Source organism: Teleopsis dalmanni, chromosome 1 (assembly GCF_002237135.1).
Source record: "Teleopsis dalmanni isolate 2A chromosome 1, ASM223713v2, whole genome shotgun sequence".
Taxonomy (NCBI): Eukaryota; Metazoa; Arthropoda; class Insecta; order Diptera; family Diopsidae; genus Teleopsis; species Teleopsis dalmanni.
Genome location: NC_051846.1, coordinates 126,903,598 through 126,913,531, shown reverse-complemented (window position 1 = coordinate 126,913,531; position 9,934 = coordinate 126,903,598).

The window sequence follows — 9,934 nt, the reverse complement described above, 5'->3', positions numbered from 1 at the left end:
AATGGAACCATACTTTGCGGTGTTCGGTGTGAACATGATTCAACATGGCGCGGCGTATGATGTCAATAGACAACTGCAATTAATGCGATCTGCCGAGGTTATGAACCTACAGCACTGTGATAAGCAACAGTTAGTGAGAGATAGGATAAATGTTGAATTACAAAATGCACATAAGAGAGCCGAGAAGGTGTACAACACTCGAAACAAACAGGTGCAATTCCAAGTAGGGCAAATTGTTTATCGTAAGAACTTCAGACAGAGTAAACTGGCGGACGGTTACAATGCTAAACTAGGACACAAAAATGTTAAATGCGTGGTATTAAAGGCAATAGGTAATTCATTATATGAGCTCGGCAACAGCCAAGGGAGAAAAGTAGGCGTCTTCCACTCTAAAGACATATTCAGTAAATAATTTACAAGTTGGTTTGAACTGATAAATAACATGTCACGACACAATGTTAAAATCAGCCAAAAGTACAATAAAGGCCAGGCTAGTTCAGTCGGTAGAGTTTGAGATCAGAATCAGGGTGTGGGTCGAGGCCACACGTTGGGCGTAAGACAAAGAAGATGCGTTAGCTATATCTGTACTACAACAGCAACAAAGCAACAAATAGCCTACATGTAAATTTCTTACGAGTGGGTTCTATGTTACAGGCAACATCGACCCCGTCGATCCTGTTATGTAGGCCTAGGTAAAGGAAACGTATGGTTAGTGAAGAAAAAGAAAAGAATAGTTTGATTTTACCTGGGTTGTCCCACGCTGTCCAAGAGCACCTTGCATGTATAGGACGCAGTATTCCCTTCAGTATTCGCCTTGCCAGCAGTAGAAAAATTTGTTATTTTTTTTTTTTTATATTTTTTGATTTATTTGGTTGTAATAATAAAAAAATAAATAGAAATTAACATGTGCATTGCGCGCACATTCCAAGCAAAATAATTAAAAGCTTTTGATTCTATTATTGTCTTTTGTTTTGGTTTGTAAGATCGCGGCGAAAGCTCCTACACAGTCCGAACGTACAAGTTTTAGTGCTGCCAATAGAGCAGAACTTGTAAATTAGGAGTTGTAAATTATATTTTCGGAATGTAGAAAAAGACCGAAACAAATAAAATGTTAGGAGAACGGAATGTTTTGCGAACCCGCCAATATGGGTAACTGGAGATAAAGTTTTGAAAAAAGGCCAGTTACAGGTATTAGCGGGTGTATAAAATTAGTGAGCAGAGCTGTAAGAGGACAGTTTTTGAATTGAATTTGGCTAGTGAGCAGAGTAAAAATATACGGCGGAATTTAAAAATAAAAATTGTGAACTAATTTAAAAAAAAGTCATTTTTTTTCGTGTGAGTTACTGCATAGAAAAGAAGAAAAAAAAACTTAAATTAATTATTTATTCGTCTAAAAGTGAATTTTTGAAGTGTCACTTAATAGTAATCACATAATAATAATTTAAAGATAAAAATTGTGAACAAATTTAGTGAAAAGTCATTTTTTTCTTGTGAATTACGACACAGAAAAGAAGAAAAAAAACCTAAATTAATTACTTATTTGTCTAAAAGTGATTTTTTTTGAAGTTGTTACTTAACAGTAATCACATAACAATAATTTAAAAATAAAAATTGTGAACAAGTTTAGTGAAGAGTCTTTTTCTTGTGAATTGCTACACAGAAAAGAAGAAAAAGCCTAAATTAATTACTTATTTGTCTAAAAAAATGAATTTTTGAAGTTGTCTAATAACAATAATTTAAATAACAAAAAAATACTGTGAACGATTTATTCCAAGAAAAAAAAAAAAAAAGAATGTAAAAACTAGAATAAATATAAACAAGAAGCAGTATTGTTAGCAGTGCAAGAAGCAGTATTGTTAGCGGTGCAAGAAGCAGTATTGTTAGCAGTGCAAGAAGCAGTATTGTTAGCGGTGCAAGAAGCAGTATTAGTAGCAGTGCAAGAAGCAGTATTAGTAGCGGTGCAAGTAGCGGTGTTACCAGGTACTCTGTTTTAATACTCTATACAGCTATGGATATATACAGTGAATACAGTTAATAATTTATAATTGTTATTTAATAATTTATTATTTTTAATAATTTTAATAATTTATAATTTTAATAATTTTAATAATTTATAATTTTAATAATTTTTAATAATTTATAATTTTAATAATTTTTAATAATTTATAGTTTCAATAGTTTAAAAACTTACAATTTTAATAATTTTAATAATTTATCAATAATTGTATATTTTGAATTTTTTTCGGGTAATTAATATATATAAAAAAAAGGTGTCAATCTCTTTATTAATAATTTAAATAACATAAAGACTCTTTAAGTGCGTCAAATATTTAAGCAATATAATTTTAATAATTTATAATTTTAATAATTTTTAATAATTTATAGTTTCAATAGTTTAAAAACTTACAATTTTAATAATTTATCAATAATTGTATATTTTGAATTTTTTTCGGGTAATTAATATATATAAAAAAAAGTGTCAATCTCTTTATTAATAATTTAAATAACATAAAGACTCTTTAAGTGCATCAAGTATTTGTTGATCTACCTAAACATTTTTTTTTATTGTTACCATAAATTCTCTTAATTGATTTTTTTGCAGCTAGGTACTTGGAGCCCGAGAAGTGACGTCATTTCATCGAGTGTAGTAAGTACCTAAGGTAAATTTTATACAAGTTGTATAAAAGAGAAAAGAAAGAGTAGAACAGAATTAAGTGGTATAAAAAAAAAAAATTTTTGTTTTTTGTTTGAAATTTGATGTACAGAAAGAAGGTCTTGATTTTTTTTTATTTTTTTAATTTCTTTATGAAACTTGTGTCAAAAGAACTTGAAAGAGATATACATATGTTCGTAAGAGATATTGCTTATTTTGTATCGACAAGATTTTTTTTGTATATATATATATATAATACATAAATAGTTTTTTTATTATTTTTATTATTTTATATATTTTTTTTTGCTATTGTAAGCATATATTTTAAGTGTCAATAAATGTAAAAATAATTTTTATAAAGCATAAAACAATTGGTTGCAAGTCATTTATTGGTTTGGGTTATTTCGAGGCATGTGAAATTTGTTTAATTAAGCTAATATAGTTAGTGGTAATATGAATTAAAAACAAATCAGTAGCTCTAAGGGTGTGCTGGAGGTTATTTCGGGCAAGGGTAGTAAGACAGTAATACCGAGTTACAGATAAAATATTTTAGTAATAGCTAGAAGTATGGCTACTGTCAATGAATGTATTGAGGGACCAATGCCGCAGGTTAGCTATGAGGAACATCACTGCATTGTGAAAGAAATGATACAAATGATGCGTGCTCTGGACGTGAGTTCTGGAGAAACTGGATGTTTTCCCAATAATGACACACCTGCGGCCTGTGTAATAATTTCAAATGGAAAAAAAACAATGCCCATCTTCTACGATGAATGTTTTTTTAAATTTAAGAAACCAAAAATATAAAAAAAAAAAAAAAAGAAAAAGACATTATGTCTGGGTGGTTAGGTATTGTCTGTTGTTTTTTTAGTCAGTAGTATGAAGTGATGGAAAGATCAATTGAGTTAAATTGAAACAAAAAGGATAGAAAAGAAGAAGAAAAAAAAAAAAAAAAGAAAAAAAAAATTGAATTATAAAGAATTAGGATTATATATGCAAGTTTTGAAATTGAAAGATATATATTAGTTTTAGTAATAGTTATTAATCTACCTAGTTATAGTAAGTGAATAGAAGAATGTATATAGAATGTATATATACCTATGAAGAAGATATAGTTTATTTGTTAGTTACGGAAATGGATGGAAGTAAGTCATGACATGTTTTTTCTTTTTGTTCGATGTCAGCAGTAGGATTTGAGTAGCCAAGAACCCCACCCCTAAACCGGCGAGCATACCGGGCTTGCCACCATGTCATGCAGGGCACTTAAGTACTACAATAAACCATCTGGGCTGACACAACACATTACTAAAGATGTCACTAAATATGTCAAAAAATGTGACAAGTGTTAAAGAAATAAATCTTTGACAAAAACAAAAACAGAAATGATAATAACCGATACACCAACTGCTGCCTTTGATGTAGTTTTGATAGATACCATTGGACCATTTCCAAAATCGGAAGAAGGTAATTCATACGCAGTCACAATGATATGTGACTTAACAAAATATCTGGTATCGGTACCAATTGCAGAAAAAAGTGCAAAAACAATAGCAAAAGCAGTATTCGAAAACTTTTTACTGACTTACGGGCCTATGAAAAAAATTATTACAGACATGGGTACCGAGTATAAAAATAAAATTTTCGATGAAGTATGCAATCTATTAAGGGTAGAAAATACCACGTCAACCGCGTACCACCATCAATCATTAAGTACAGTAGCATGAAATCATAGGACATTTAACGAGTACATAAGATCCTACATTTCCATAGGAAAAATGGATTGGGATGAGTGGCTACAATATTTTACATAATGTTATAACACTACACCATCAATTGTACATGAGTATTGTCCTTATGAATTGGTTTTCGGTAAATCGCCCACCATCTATGACTTTCTTAACACTTTAGAAATAGATCCCGTTTATAATATTGAAACGTACGACAAAGAAATAAAATTTCGTTTACAAAACGCAAATAAACGCGCGATAAAAGCAATAGAAAATAGAAAACAAATAAGTAAAAATTTATATGATAGGAATGCACTTAGTAGTAAAGTATCGGTAAGAGATTTAGTATTAGTTAAACAAGTAGGACATAAATTAGATAGTTTATATAAGGGCCCATTTAAGATAGTAAATATAGATAATAAAAATAACGCATTAGTTCAAGACAATAAGGACAAAATAAGTAAGATACACTTAGACAGACTCAGACTGTATAATAAATAAAAAAACAAAAAAAAAAATTTTAATTTATATGTATTGAATTTTTAAATATATTTCAAATAAAAAAAAAAACAATACCCTACAATAAGAATGAGTTTATTCAAAAAAAAAAAAAAATGATTAATCATAAATAATACATTAGATTTAGGATAACATTATAAATGATATTGTTTAAGTATAAATATATATATATCTAAAATTATATGTAAAGTACATGATATTATGTAATGTTCATTCCTTTATTTGATTCAAATAAACTCATTCTTAAAAAGAAGGGAGGTGTAGCGTATATGCATTGAAGATATACTTTGTTATGAACAGCAACATGGAATGTGCTTAGCTAGCATATTTATGTCGCTTATCACCTAAGCAACAATATCGCTTGCGCAACAAAGTTATGTTATTAGATACATACCCATGCATGCATGCTACTCCATAAACAACAATATTTTAATGCTTATATTTTAATGCTTACGTAGGCATATGTGCGGTTGTGCACAATACATTTTAAGGTAGTCTTAAGATTGTAATTTTCAGTAATAAAATAAAGATCTAACCATAAACTTGTGTACTATTATTTTCGCGAGTATAACAAGGGTAATAAAGTCTTACGACTAAAAAAGGTGATATATGGATTGAAACAAAGTAGGAAAGAATGGAATGAAAAATTGGATAATGTATTACGTAATTTGGGATTCCAGTTTTGCAAGAACTAGCCATGTTTATATGAAGCAAACAAGAAGAATTAACTTGTCATAATTGCAGTATATGTAGATGATACAATCATCGGGTGCAGTGATAAGAAAATTTTAATCAACACTAAGAAGCAGATTTCTGAGCAGTTTCAGGTTGATGATAAAGGTATGTTACATCATTTTTTTGGAATGCAAATAGAACGAGAGAGACCGAAACAATAAAATTAAACCAATCGCAATATATTTGCGAAATCCTAAAGCAATATGGCATGGAGCAATGCAAAGCAGTGACCGTTCGATTAGAAACGGGCTACCAAACAACTTACCAAGGTGAATGCCAAAAAGCAGATATAAATGAATACCATTCTCTAATAGAATCATTAATGTATCTAGCTATATCCGCATGACCAGATTTGTTATACTCCGTGTGCAAAATGGCACAAAAAAATGCAGACCCACATGTAGAGCACATGACAAAGTTAAAGCATATCCTCCGGTATCTTCAAGATACAAAAGATATTAAACTAATTTATGAATCGGGTCAGAAAACTCTAGTTGGATTTGTAGATGCTGATTGAGGTAGTAATGCAGAGGATCGAAAATCATACACAGGCTTCGTGTTTTTCCTGTGAAATTCTCTAATATCATGGGAATCCAAGAATCAAAAAACGGTCGCACTCAGCAGTACAGAAGCAGAATACATGGCAGCGTCAGAGCAGCAAAAGAAGCTATTTACTTGAAGCGATTGATAATCGAACTTGAATATTTAAAGACTATACCTATCGACTTAAACATCAATAATCAAGGTGCCAAAAAGCTTGCAGAAAACCTTGTGTACCATAAGAGGAGTAAGCACATCGACATTAATTTATTGCAGTTCAAACAATATGATGGCAGATGGGATGACCAAAAACCTTTGTAGAATTAAACAACAATTTTATAAAAATGTTAAATATGTTTCGATAATTGTAAAAAATTAACTTAAAAGAACATACTCATTACATTGCCATATGTTACTTTTAAGAATTGCAACCAACTTCACAATATTATATTATCTCTCTTACTTGCTTATAGCATTCTAATAAAAACAGCGTAAAACCAACAAGTGTTATTTCTTTTAATAACCAACATTATAACATGTATAAATCAGGCTGGAGAATACCTTAAAAAACAATAAAACAATTTTTGATGATAAATATTCGCATTTTCATTATTAGGCCAGAAATATATATAGCAGCCCTCGTAGTAATACTGTAAACTAACGAATACTTGTACAAGAACGGCAACTTAAATGTAAACAAAAAAACCAACCAATGCACTCTCAAAATAATTTACTACTACCAAATCAAGCATATTGTTTTGTTGTTGCAATTCGACCCACCCCGAACGAACGGAACATTTCACCACCACGAACGGTCTTAATTTTTTTTATTACGAAACAGCAATATGAAGAGCACAAATTTGGTTTTGTTTAGTTATTTTGACAGGAGAAATGCGCCAAAAACTGAAAAACGTAGTCAAATCAAACTGAGTTATAAAAAGTAGTGAATAAGTTTCTTTGAATAAATAAATATATTTATTATAATTATTATTATATTAATTATTATATATTATTATTAATATTTGAAGATGGTGCGGGATTGCGTAAAGTGATGTAAGTTATTTAAGGAAATGCATGAATTTCCTAAAAAACACGAAAGAAGGTAAAAAAACAATAATTTATTAATTGTGGATTTAAAATATAGTATATGTTTTGTGTGTAATGTGATTTGTTTGATGAGTATAAATACAAATTAGTAAAGCAAAAATATATGTGAGTATATAAATTATATTTTTTAATAAAGTTGTCTTATGTGTTAATTTGTGATTGTTAAATATGTGAAAAATCCAATAAGAAATATAAAAAAAACAAAAATTGTATACAATTTTTTGGTGGTAAAAAGAGTGGAGTATGTAACTTCTATTTATATCTTAAAATATTCATATTCAAATGTATTAATAGTTTAAAGACTTTTAATATTACTTAATTTATTATCAATTGAGTTCAACAATTTTATTTTTAATAAAATAGTATTTTTATTTATAACTTTTATGTAATAAAATAACTTTTAACATATTTTCTAATTAACAATTTTTACTATTTCATTTGTTCATGTTAAAAAGGGTAAATCATATGTAAGTTTCTGATAATCATTTTCTTTGTACTCTTTTCAAATGTGCACAAATTTAAATTACATAGATATAGAAATTTTTGTAATAGCTTTTTATATTCAAATATATAAGGAAATATATTTATAAATGCGATAGCCTTTCGATTTAATTAACTACATACACCTTCACTTGTGTTTTCTGAATAAACATTCACATAATTTCATGTTATTATTATAAACACTAACCTACCTCAATATTATGTTCTCCTAGTAATTTTCATATAAATATATTTTATATTTTTATATATTTAAAAATATGAAATTATTATTATTATTTTATAATTACCCGAAATACTAAATGATGAAATTCCAATGCACTTTATGAATTTCATTTACGCAAAACAAAAGAATTAAATTACTTTTATTTTGCGCTTGTTCACATGGCATGTGTGTGGCCAATGTCTTTACTTTTGGCATGTGCCAGTAACGTATATCATCACATTACCATTAACAAATAATTATTTTGTTTATTAATATGTAGATATACTACAATTCAAAACTTTTTTTTTTATTTAATCAAAAAATTTGCTTCTACAAAAGTTTGTTGCCGAACATAATAAATTAAAATACTGTAAAATTCATATGAAAAAAGCAACAAAAATTAATTTACTGAATATATATTATATGATTAAGTAAACTAAACTGATTTAAATTGATTGATTTAAGTTATTATATATTAATTTATATATTTATTTATGATATATTATTTGTTACAATATATATTTTGTTTACGTAATGCGATATTATTAACCAAATAAGGAAGCATTACTAAAAAGTAAACATATAATTAGCAAGTAGCAGCAAATTATTATACTGCAACCTCAAAAGAGAGCAACTTGATGTTATCGTGGTAAGATCACATGTATTTCATACGTGTGCCAAAATGTTATAAAAAATAAATTTTCAAAAGCAATTTCAAATCCACTCTCACGAATTGGGCGGGAGTTTCCGTTCTTGTAAAGATATTTTTTGCTCTGCAGCCTTCCTCTTAAGATAATAACTATACATTTATGCATATAAATATATATGGTACAAAATTTAAAATAATTATGCATAAGTACAATAATCTATATGTTTATTTCTAATAATTAATTTAAATCCTGCATTCTCACAGATGCAAGTTACCTCTAAATCCACATCTTAAGTCATATTCTCTCTCGTAGTGATGGTTGACTCCATGTTTGGGCATGATTCATCAGCAGCATTATTAAACTCATTTATAGTTCAACTATTTTGAATATCACCACCAATATAAAGCATCTGGTATTAGTTCTTAAGATTGTACAACCATATGTTCATCTGCCTTAACGCTCTTTAATTATCGTTTCCTGCCATCCTACCTTATTTGGATCTGAAAAATCTCGGATGAAGACCGATGTGGCTGTTGTGAAAACAACAATTTCTTGCTGAAAAGAAATGTCACCTCAAAGTTATGAGTATCGACGAAAACACGTTTAAACAGCTAATAAATGGGTTCCAGACATCAAAGTAGAAATTCATTGCTTGGGTGATGGAGACAAATCAACGATTGATGCAAAATCTGCTGCGTAAAGCAAACGCCAATACGGAGCACAAACAAACATAAACGCCAAATTTTCGGCAGTTAATCAAGTCAACTGACCGCAGGAGTATCTATTTGCTTGAATCGGGACAACATTTCGAAGCGCTGAAGTCCATGACGACAACACCAAACGAGGTTGAATTCTTAGTTGCAAAGTAAAAGAAAACACATTTGAGGAAATTATCATCACGTTAATGCAGCATTTCGAAGAAAAATTACATGTCCTAACACTTCGTTCAATAATGTGTGTGACTGACACATAGATGGTGACACTAATACTAAATAAATATTTTTTTTCGAAAGTGGCAACCTTTTTAGGCTTATTGTTAAAATCATATGTTAATCCGACTATTTGTTTACAAGTTACAGTGCTTTAAGTGATGCTACTTTTAAGTTTTCAAAAAAAAATGAATTCGAAGCAATTCCGTGTGCTGATTTATTATTGTTTTTTAATGAAAAAAAATACTGTTCAATGCCAGGAATGGCTTGGAAAACATTATTCGGACTCTACTCCATCAAAAAGAAGCATTTGTTATTGGTATGCCGAATTTAAACGTGGTCATACAGACACCGATGACATTCCATGGATG